This window comes from Mustela nigripes, chromosome 17, assembly GCF_022355385.1.
Source record: "Mustela nigripes isolate SB6536 chromosome 17, MUSNIG.SB6536, whole genome shotgun sequence".
Lineage (NCBI taxonomy): Eukaryota > Metazoa > Chordata > Mammalia > Carnivora > Mustelidae > Mustela > Mustela nigripes.
In genome coordinates, this window is record NC_081573.1 from 58,534,167 (window position 1) to 58,543,679 (window position 9,513).

Here is a 9,513-nt window from a genome sequence, read left to right on the forward strand (position 1 = left end):
TACGTTTGGCTCTGTGGCCTTGGCCTCCGTTCTGCCCTCTGGGAAAGGGGTGACCATGGAAGCAGCTGGGGACAGAGGGTTGCACAGCAGACCCCGCTCCTTGGGTCCACATGGCAGGGCTCTCTGGCCCCCGGGCAGGCTCTGTGGACGGTGGGGAGGGAGCCAGGCCTGGCCCCCAGTCTGCCATGTGTGCCAGGAGGGCAGGTGATGGCTGCCGTCGGGGGAGGCACTGAGAGGCCGGGGGGCGGCTAGGGGCGGCCAGGGGTGGTGAGCTGCCCCCCTGGGGGCCCCTGAGACCCACCAGGAGGCTGTGGCTGGAGATACTCTGGGTGCCCTCAGTGTCAGGAATCGGGGACTCCCTAAGGGATGGGGGAGCGGCAGGCCCCCCAGGCTGGTTCCCGAGGTTTGTCACCCCTGGGCACCCCTCAGGTGGAGCCCTGCATATCCCCAAGAGGATGGATGGGTCTGCGCTGGGGGCTGGAAGCCCCTGCCCGGCCTCTTCCGGCCACCCCGGTCCACAGGAGCCTCGGGGTGTGCCGCCCCAAAGCTCCCATGACCCACACAGCTCACTCCAGTCGACAGTGGGTGTTGCCGCCACACGCAGGCGAGAATGCGGGCAGAGGGGGACAGAGCCTGGGCCGGCCAGCGGCTGACAGGGGACGGCAGGAGGGAACACGGGCTCATTTCCGCGGTTTCGGAAGCCCAGCGGGGCTGTGGGGCCGCGAAAGCCGGGACTGGAAAGGGGTCCAGGTGGCAGCTTCAAGGGCAGACCTGAGGCTTATCAGAGGGAGAGGCTCCCGCGACACGCAGCTCAGCGCCCCCGCCGAGTGGGGGTTCCCTGCCCACTGGAAAGGGCTGCTTGGAGGGCCGGGGTCAGCCAGATGGGGTGGGCCCAGGGAGAGCCCGGCCAGGCCCCCCACCTGGGGCTGCCCAGACACCGGCGGAGACTTCCCGGCAGGACAGCGGGCTGGCTGGCCCCGGGCCCCAGACAGCCCCACGGAGAGCAGGGAGAGGAAGGTCGCTGCCCCAGCTGCTGAGCTAGAGGCCCCAACCCGCCTTCCAGCCGTGGCCTTGAGTCGCTTTCCCTCCCAGAGCCTGCGTCTCTGCTCTGGGCCACAGGGAGCGCGACAGAACCACCGCGCAGGCCTGAGAGGCTTAATGCGGTCGCCCTGGCTCTCAGGCATCCTCGCCCGGGCCGTGCGCCATCGCGGGACGCACGGAGCCTGCGTTAGGGCTAGGACCCCCATGTGGGAAGGCACGTGAACCCCCCACCTCTTGGGGGCCTGACACCAGGAGAGGGCTTTCCAAACGGTGCTGGGGTCCCGCAGGGACGGAGCCAGAAGCAGCCCCCGGGGCCTCCCGGCCTCCCCGGGACCCGCCTGCGGTGGGAATTCAAACCGTTCGGCCTCCCGCTACGAGCGCGGCCGCAGCGCGTTCTGGGGCGGCAGGACGCGACAAGAGGGAGACGGAGCTTGGAGCTGGGCACAAGCCCTGGCCTCCCTCACGGGAGCCCTGTGACCTTGAGCCCGTCCGCCAAACCTGAGCCTCGGTTTCCCACTTGTGTGAACGCGCTGCGTGCTGCTTCCCCAATTCCACGGGGCGGCCGGCGCCTCCAGGACGGACGGCCTGGGAACGCCTCACCCGGCGCCCGGTTGGCTCAGCACTCGGTGCCGCGTCCTCCCACCGCCGGGACGCCCCGGGTCACCCCACGCGACAGGGCCCGTGCTGAGGGCCCCCCTCCGAGCAGCTGCCGGCCGGCGCGGTGCTAATCCTTTCCTCCTTGGGAAGTGAAACTATAATCCCTTTTAATTGAACAAGGAGGCTGATGGGATCCGGAACCTGACGGGCGAGTATCGACGCCGCCACCGGGCCTCCACGGAAGCTCGTGCGTCTTGTCGCGCGGGAGACGGCTCGTTAAACCCTGCCATCCGCACGGCCCCAGCAAGCGAGGGAAGGAGGGCTTCTGGCAGGGTCTCGCTCAGTTTCCCAGCGTCACAAGGTTCCCCGGCCTCTGGGGGGGTGTCGGGGCACTGCTGTCCGCCGGCTCTCTTTCCTCCTGCAGCCTCAGCTTCCTCACCTGTCAAATGGGTCTAAGGCTGCTCCCCCAGGCTGGCTGGAAGCAGGGAAGACCGGCCTAAGGCACCTCACCCCGAGCCCCAGGGGAGCAGGAGCCGAGCCCAGCCCCAGCCAGGCTGGCCCCCAGGGGCCCGTTCCCTCCAGGTCCGCGATGCTCTGCTGCCCTCTCGCAGAACTTGATCTCTGTGCCACAGTCGGGGTCACAGGGTGGGGGGTGACCGCTTGCGAGCTTCCCGGGGCATGCTCTGGGCCCCACCCTCCCTCCCTCGGGTGCTGGTCCTCTGCCCACCCTCGGCATCAAAGGTCGGGAAGCCTCTCACTCCCCGAAGGCATGGTGGGTGCGCCCTGGGCTTCTTGCGGGGCCGAGAAAGGGGTGGCAAAGGACGGACTGTCGCCAGCAGATGGGCTGTCGGGGGAGGATGGCGACAGGCTTTCCCGACAATCAGAGCCACGGGAAGCTTTGAACACCCAGCTTCGAGCGTTCCCAGTGGGACCCTGAGCCCAAGGGGCCAAGGCTGGCTGAGGCTGGAGGCACTGAGGTTCCTGCCCCGCACTGGGGCAGTGATGGGACCGAGGGCCAGGTCTCCGAGAGCGGGTGTCCACCCAACAGAGCCCACGGGGACCTCGGGTCTGCAACCATATGGGGTTCAGGGTCCACCCTGGGGACAGAGGGCACCAGGATAAGGCCAGCCACCCCCACCACCCAGCTTCCCCCCACCCCGGCCCCTCTAGCCGCGTTCCCTCCCGGCCGGTGGGGATGGGGTTGATAGAGCTGGTACCCAAACCGGGTAGTGCCAGCCCTTCCTCAGACCCAGCTCAGCACCCAGACCAGTGTCTTCCCTTCTCTGGGGCAGGGGGGCCAGGAGCAGGGACACTAACAACTGCTTTAAGCGTCGCCGGAGCGCTGCCCTGGCCACGACCTCGATGCCCCTGGTCCCGGGAGCCCAGGCTCTGCCACTGTGGCCTCCAGCAAGCCCGCACCCTCTCTGAGAGGCAGAGCTCAGAGCCGCGTGCAGCTGAAGTGAGCACAGAAAGCTAGGTGCCCCCAGCGATCCTCGTTCTAGGATCACGAGCCCACTCTGAAGAAGACACCTTGCCCGCTAGCCGTAAACTGGTTTCCTTGGATCCCCGAGTTCTGCTGCTGCCCTTAGTCCTCACGAGCCGCTGCCCTAGGGGAGCTCCTCTCGGCTTCAGGACAGCAGACACTTGCTGCACACACCCCCGGCTTGGCCGACAGCTTGCTAGGGCCTTTGAATCCTAGGGCGACCCCGGCATGGCAGACCCTGGGTGTCTCCACCCCTGCGGTCCCTTGTCCCTCTGAGCCAGGGAGGAGCACCTCCCAAGGAATAGGCCAGGGGGCCGCCAGCCTGTGCCAGGACTAGCTGCGTCCGGTGTCGGCATTCGTGGTACGGGACGCACCTCCAAACTGAGCATCAGCCTTGCCCCCAGACGTCCCTGCCCTCGGGGGCCAGGGCAGAGATGGAGGGGCCCCGGGCAGCACCCCTGCCTGCTGCCTCCTCCAGGGGAATGGGGTCCAGAGTCCGAAGACCGTACGCCCCCTCCACAGCCTGGGAGAGCCCACAGGACGTGCATGTGTGTGTTTGCACACGTGTATGTCCATGTGCTGGGGACTGTTCACACGTTCGGGCATGTGTGCACGGGTACCCATGCGTGTGTGCTTCTGGGTGGGCACACATGGGCATGCGTGTGCTGAGGGGAGCGTCTGACCCATCTCACGGATGGACAAACTGAGGGCTGCAGAGCTTCCCCAAGGCACCCAGAGAGGCCAGCAGAAGGCTGGGCAGAGCCAAGTCCTCTGAAGCCTGTGCTGGACCCCGAGGGTAGGGCTGAGCCCACACGGCCACAGGACAGGCTGGACCCCAGCCCTCATGCTGCCTGCGGTGGAGTTCGGGGCAGTGCATCAGCAAGCCGGGGAGGGCCAGAGAATGACTGCAGGTAGCAGCTATGCTAGCTCCATGGTCAGGGAGGACTTCCTGGAGGAGGTGGCATTGCAGCTAGACCAGGGGAGGAGGGAAAGGAGGCATATCCCGGGAAGGGAATGGTCAGGGTAGGTGCCAAAGGCAGGAGCCTGCCCGGTGTGCGGGGACGCGGAGCATGGCAGAGGGCAAGCAGGTGTCAGGGACGGTGGAGGGGTGAGGGCAGAAGGATCTAGGCAGTGCCGTGCGCAGACCTCTCGGGCATGTGGCGCCGAACCCGGAGCTCGGGCGTGAAGGCACAGGGATCCCCGCAGCGACGCTCCCCTGGGTACCCCACATGTGGCCCTCAAAGGACTTGACACCTCTCCTACTTTCGGTCCCCAGTCTCCCTCTGTGGCCCTTCCGTGGCCAGCCTGTATGGGACGGTGTGGTCACTGCCGTCTTGCAGGTGAGGTCCCTAGAGAGCTGGCCGGGCACCAGCCACCCAGGACTGCTGGTGCCCGGGGTTCCAGAGGGCACCGTCAGCACAGGCATCGGGGACAGCCCCTGGCCAGAGTGGTGACCAGGCCGGGACTCCCACCTTTGATTCCTGGCGGCTCTCCGCATGCCAGGCGGTTGGCTGGGCCAGCGAGTGCGTTCCAGACCACACGGGCCGTCGGACGTGCCAGCAGGCCACTCAGGCTCGGGGACAGTTCCCCCGGGCCAGGCTGGACTCGGACTCTCCAATGCGTGTCCATCTCCTCCTGTGGTCCCCCTGCTCCCATAGCCAGCCACAGTCAGTGCAACCCTGTCACACGCTGGCCGGACCCTGCCCATCCCTGCCGGGGATCCCAGGGCTCCTAGCTCCCTGGGGATCAGATCTGCAGCCTCGCCCAGGGGAGGGCGTGTGGGGTCTGGGATGGGTCGCCGCAGCTGCAGGCGGTGCAGGGATCCCGCGCGGTCACCAGGTGCGGTCACCAGGCTCCGTCTGGCCTGGGGGCCCTGGCTGGCCGGCTGACCCCCGAAGTCTGGGAAGCGAGGAGCTGCTGCGGGAGTGTGTTTGCACTTGGGCGAGGGGCCTGTCTGGGCCGCGGGGTGGGCAATGGCCCCGTCCCGAGGCAGGACCCCCGCCGCCACGCCGGCCCCTCCCTGTCATGCTTGAAGACATCGCCTTCTCCCACATGCTCCTCTTCTCTCCCTCCTGTTCAAGGATCTCAAATGTGCGCCCCGATAAGGCAGACAAACACGCTTCCCGGCCCCGTGCAACGCCTGCCTCCACTTTCCCCCGAGTAATTAAGATGAACGCAGCCGATAATTGGCAGGGCGCTCGTAAGCGCTGCCGCGGCCCACAGCCGAGATACCGTGGCACCGGCACGGGATTATCTGCGCGCTCGGGTAACAGATAGTTTTTAAGCAAAGCGGCAGCGTTTGAAGGGCAGGGGCAGGAGAGTGTCAGTAGAAAGAATGTCGCCAGGAGCCACGCCACAGCGCCCAGAGCACCCGGCTGGTGACTGGGAGCCCCGCGTGGCTCGGGCCACAGCACTCAGCTCCCCAAGGATCCAGGGCCCATGCGGGGACATGCCGGTCAGGGCCGGGGTGGCTGCAGCAGGAACGGAGAGCGAGTGAGGGGGCACTGCGTGCCGCAGCCTTGGCGTGGGGGTGCGTGGGGACATGGCTCTGCCCGGCCATGCACTAGCAGAGACCCTGGAGCCGCTGGCCCCGCCCCGCAGAGCTGGCACCAGGCCCCCCTGCACGCTCCCCTGCCCCCGGGGGGCGGCCAGGAGGGGTGCACGCTGGTGGGGGCAGGCTGCCAGACGCAGGACGGGGAACCAGGTGTCAGGGCACCTCCCAGCCAGGAGGTCCTGACCCGGCCGCAGTGCTGAGGCCCTTCCCCACCTGTCGGGTCCTGCACGCCCTCACCTGCCTCCTACCCTGACACCCCGCGTGTTCCGTCCCGGCCCTGCTCCCACGTCCGCGCAGGCTTCTGCCTCCGTCGGCTGCCCCAGCTGGGAGAGAGACCCCTCACGTGCCTCAGCGTCCCGTCTGTAGTTCAGGGCAGGGCGGCGTGAGGAGAGCAGCCCACCGCGGGGCCACGTCCTGGGGCGGGTTTTCTGGGGCCGCGGGGGCGCGGTGGGGAGGGCTGGGGCGGGGAGCAAGGCATACAGCACTTGAACCTGGGTGGGCGGCCTCGTGGGGCTCGTCCCGGCCCGCCTGACCCCCTGACCCCCGGCTGGTCCGGACCCCAGCAGGTGCCTCGGGTAGGGGGCTGGGCTGGGGGGCTGAGGAGTTCCTGAGCGGGGAGGGTCTCATGCTCGGGCACAGCCCCACAGCTGGGAGACAGGCCGGGGCACCAGGCTCTGACTGCACAGGCCAGCCCAGGACGTGGGAACACGGTCTGCCGTGACCGCAGGGGGACACCCTCAGTGATCGCCTGACCAGTATCACCCTGGTGGATACCCATGCAAGTGGGAGGGCTTCTCGGAAGAGGCAGACAGAGAGGACCTAGGAAGTGCCCCCATCCACAGGGGCCCACCGCATGCTGGTTTTTGCACGAATCATGGGGCGTCAGGAACCCCCTGAGGTCAGGACACAGACGGTCCCAGAGAGGCCCGGGCTGGCCCGGTGGGCCCGTCGCACACCCTCCCCGTGCAGGTGTGTGGGAATCAGGAAGGCAGGAATGAAGCAGGTGAGGCGTCCTAGGTGGGGCGGGCGTCTCCGGAGCAGCCGGGGAGCGAAAGGTCAGGAGAGCAGACAGAGAGGCCACGGCGACATAGGGCAGATTGGGGGCAGGGGAGGAGCCGGAACAGAGGCCAGATGCCATGAGGGGGTCGAGGGGTCGCAGGGCGGCCCCAGGAGGGCCAGGTCCAAGCCTACAGCAGGACCGCCGGGAGCCACCGCCCCACACCCCAGCCAGAGCCAGCGGCACGTTCAGTCTCGGGTTACCCGGGACGAGGGGGCCGGGTAGTGTTTCTGCGGGAAGAGGAGGTGCCTGCTCCCGGGGGTTCCCTGGGGCGGCCTGGGATCGGAGGGATTGCATTGACTTCAAAGGAGCCCCAGGCCCACTGAAACCCACACCCAGGCACAGCGAGGGGCCTTGCCAGGAGCCTGGGCGGAGGTGGGAACCCGAGACCCTGGGCACACCTGTTGCCCCGAGCCTGCTCTAGCGTCCAGGCCCCGGACACAGTCCGTCCAGCCCCTATAGGAGCCATGGGCCGAGAGGGTGACTGCGTGGCGGAGCTCTGCCCACAGGCTTGGCACCCCCGGGAGGGGAAGGGGTCCCTGGGGCGGGGCCCACGGTGCGGAGCCGCTGTGTCCGGCGTGGGAGCACAGTCACAGGCCGCCTTCTCGTCCCTTTGCCTCGCCGCGTGCTGTGCGACGGACAGGTCACACCTCCCTCTGTCGTGCTGACCTCTGAGCAGACCCCGTGAGGCAGAGCCGAGAATGGCCTTGCACACGCCTCACACAAACGTAGAGACATCTGCCCCATCAACGGGCAAGGGTAGGGACGGCCCCACACGGGGTCAGCGGGCCCCACCTGCCGGCTGCGGGGGAGGGGCGTCCTTCCTGCTCTGGCACGGGCCTCAGACCGAAGCCGGGGACCTCAGGAGGCATCCCAGACCCATCGGCTAGAAGAGGCAGTGTCTGCTGCGGGGGGCAAGCCGCTGCTAAAGTAGCCGCCACCGGTGTCTCGCAGTTCCCAGGTCAGGAGTCCAGGAGCGGCTCCGCAGGGCGGGCTCCTGGGCTCCCCGAGGTTGTGCTGGAAGGTCGGCACGGGCCGCAGGCTGGTCTGGAGGCCCAACCGGGCCTGGAGGCGCCGCTTCCCAGTGGGTGCTCACGTGGCTGTGGGTGGGGCCCTGGGGCCTCGCACGTGGCCTGCCCACGTGGGGCGGGGGGTGCGACTGACGGCCAGCGGCGGGATGCTAACGCCTCGTGTGAGCCGAGTGCCACAGCCGGACCCTCCCCTCCCTCCCCAGCCCCGGCGCGGCGGCCGGTCTCCGTGCGCAGCCCACCTTGAAGGAGAGGGATCGGGCTCCAGCGCTGGGAGCGAGGAGCAATGAAGGGACTCCTGGCGACCTTCAGAGCCGTCGTGCCCGCGCTTTGACAGCCTCTCTCCGTATTGGCTGGTATTTGCATCGGTAGACTCTGGACGGAAACGCAGGAGTCCGCCTCCGCTGCCCGCCCAGCAGGGCTGGGGCATGGGGCCCATGGGGCCGGGCTTGGCACCAGGCTTCTCTCTGAAGACCTCGAAGCGCTGTCCCCGGTTTGGGAACCGCATGAGTGTGTCCCCTGTGCACACACTTCCTAACAGAGGGAAGTGTAAAATAATCATCAAACCTGGGGGGAAGCGGGCGGCCGACAGGGGCCCCAGGGACAAGCCTCCGGAGCTCACCCATCTCCCCGCGGCCCCCGTGGCAGCCCCACTGGCTCTGCAGGGCGCCGGGAGGGGGGCTGGCTCCTCCAGTGGGGAGGGGGCACGCCATCTGACATGTTTTCCATTCTCTCGGCAGCCGAGAAACCCCCATTCCTCAGAAAACGGACCTGCACAGTGACTCGGCTGATGGACTGACTCCCCAGGTACGTAGCCGAGGACACCGGAACAGGGCCAGGCCGCCTCTCGGGCCGGAGATGTCCTTGTCCCCAGCCTGAATACCTCCCCACAGCACCTGGCCGGCCCCATCCACCTCCAGCCATGGGGGCTTCCAGCTGCCTCCCCGAGAGACCTTCCCCCAGACTTCACTGTGCTGTCAGGGCCCCTCCCTCTGGGGCTCTGGGGAGGCAGGGGGATTCCCCATCCGAGATGCTGCCATCCCCCAGCCTGTCCTCTGCCAGCAGGCTTGGCCACGTAGCTCGATGTGGCCACTAGACGTGAGCAGCAGGACTCGGGCCGAGCACAGACTCCCTCCCGCTGCCTTTGCAGGGGCTGAGGTCACACGTGATGGCCAGGCTGCTGGGCATCAGGGCAAGCTCCCCGGAGGAGGTGGCAGTGGGCTGCTCTTGGGGAAGGCCAGGCTTGGGGTCTGGGACAGAAAAGACCCTTGGGACACAGGCAGGTACAGAGCGGCTTGTGGATATTATAGAAAGGTCCCGTGTCCTGGGAAGGCACAGAGGGGCATGAGGCTCGGGGAAGAGCCAGCCCTCCCTGGGGAGTGCCGCCCCCACCGGTGTACCAGGCACCAAGCCAGCTTATGTGACCATTGAACCTTAGGGCCACCCCGAGGGGGAGTCGCCGTGAACCATCCCTACAAGGTCAAGGTTGTGAGAGCTGACCTTTCCCCAGCCGTGAGAGCCTCCATGTGTCAGACCCCAGACCCAGGCAGGGCCCAGTCGCCGGCTCCCTGTCCCCGGGGCCTGGGCTGGGGTGGAAATGCCCCCTCCCCAGACCATGTTGCCCTGGAGCCCAGGGGGCTCTGCAGGGGTCCTGGCCCTGAGCTCCTGTGGACACTGTGCGTCACCGCTGGGCCACATGGGGATCCCAGGGACCCAGTGCCTGCCACCCACCGTGAGGCCTCTTTCTCCGCTC

At 67.9% G+C, this 9,513-nt stretch overlaps 1 protein-coding gene across 1 annotated transcript in view; it reads left to right on the forward strand.

Annotated features, from left to right (window-relative positions):
• ZNF469 (zinc finger protein 469) overlaps positions 1-9,513 on the forward strand; it is a 37,310-nt gene that overhangs the window by 15,589 nt on the left and 12,208 nt on the right. Inside the window, exon 2 of the mRNA XM_059381643.1 lies at positions 8,501-8,567. The gene's annotated coding sequence lies outside the window, so the exon portion shown is untranslated. The remainder of the gene's footprint in view (positions 1-8,500; positions 8,568-9,513) is intronic.